The 1,439-nt window shown below is 39.6% G+C and overlaps 1 protein-coding gene across 1 annotated transcript in view; it reads left to right on the plus strand.

Annotated features, from left to right (window-relative positions):
- Positions 1–1,439, plus strand: part of LOC101649286 (TERF2 interacting protein) — a 9,564-nt gene that overhangs the window by 6,404 nt on the left and 1,721 nt on the right. The gene's annotated exons all lie outside the window — the stretch shown is intronic.

Genomic DNA, 1,439 nt, shown 5'->3' on the forward strand with positions numbered 1-1,439 from the left:
GTATGGCCCATACTTTGAGATTGATGAGGATCTGGATCGGTGGGCACAGATGTGGAAAAGAAGTATGGAGAAACTGCTTTTCAGGAGTTTTTTCCCTTCTTTGCCTTTTTTCACTAGGACCTGGCTGGCTTTCTCTAAAAAAAAAAAAAATCTGTCTAATGTGGTCTGCTGTTGGTGTTTCCTTAACTGTTTTCTAAAAGACTTTACTAAATTATCAACGATATCGATAACATGCTAACCAGTTCCTTATCATGATGATTCTTTTCAAATTATAGCACAACGCTTGGAACACAGCCACAAAAGATTTAAACAACTCGAGTACTAAAAATCCAACTAACAAGTGACCGAAACACAAACTGCTTTTGTTTACAAAAATCAATTGTGTTGGGTTGAGTTCTGATGTTTTGTTTGAGTTCCGATGCAAAATTTTCTCTACATTTCGTGTCAAAATCTGATCATGTCGAGTAACTGGGGTTCTACTGTGTGGAAAATTCTAAGAGCTGTAAGAGCCCCCAATAAAATAATTTAAAAAAATAAAAGTTTAATTTTGTAATCAAGCAAATTTAGCTTTTTGTGTACTTAGAGTTTTGGAGGGATTTTTTAAAAATCATTTTATTGGGGGCTCGTACAACTTACTACAATCCATACATACGTCCATTGCGTCAAGCACATTTGTACATTTGTTGCCATCATCCTTAAAACATTTGCTTTCTACTTGAACCCTTGGTTTCAGCTCATTTTTAACCTTCCCTCCCTGCCCCCTGCCCTCACGAACCCTTGATAATTTATAAATTATTATTATTTTGGCATGTCTTACACTGTCTGACATCTTCCTTCACCCACTTTTCTGTATCTGTCCCCCAGGGAGGGGGTTATATGGAGATCCTTGTGATTCGGTTCTCCCTTTCTACCCCACCTTCCCTCCACCCTCCCAGGATCGCCACTCTCACTGGTTCTGAGGGGTTGTTCTGTCCAGATTCCCTGTGTTTCCAGTTCCTGTCTGTACGAGTGTACATCCCCTGGTCTAGCCGGATTTGTAAGGTAGAGTTGGGATATAGTTGGGAGAGGAGCCATTAAAGACCTAGAGGAAAGTTGGGTGTTTCATCATTGCTACACTGCACTCTGACTGGTTGGTCTCCTCCCCGCAACCCTTAGAGGGATTTTTTTAACTCATCCATTTTCAGTCTAAACTAAAAAGAAAAGAAAACTGATTCCAACTCATGGTGTCCCTATAGGACAGAGTAGAACTACTCATTACGGTTTCCGAGACTCTAAATCTGTATAGGAAAAGAGAGCAACATTTTTTCCTCTTGCAAAGCTGCTACTGGGTTTGAACTGGTAATCTGTGGTTAGCAGTTAGTTCTTGACCATTATATGACCAGGGCCCCGATGTTTAGTCTAGCTATTAACAATCTGTTAAAATCGTATATTTAACACTA

Source organism: Echinops telfairi, unplaced genomic scaffold, assembly GCF_000313985.2.
Source record: "Echinops telfairi isolate 266 unplaced genomic scaffold, ASM31398v2 ScPeMD7_2291;HRSCAF=2852, whole genome shotgun sequence".
In the NCBI taxonomy this organism is placed as follows: Eukaryota; Metazoa; Chordata; class Mammalia; order Afrosoricida; family Tenrecidae; genus Echinops; species Echinops telfairi.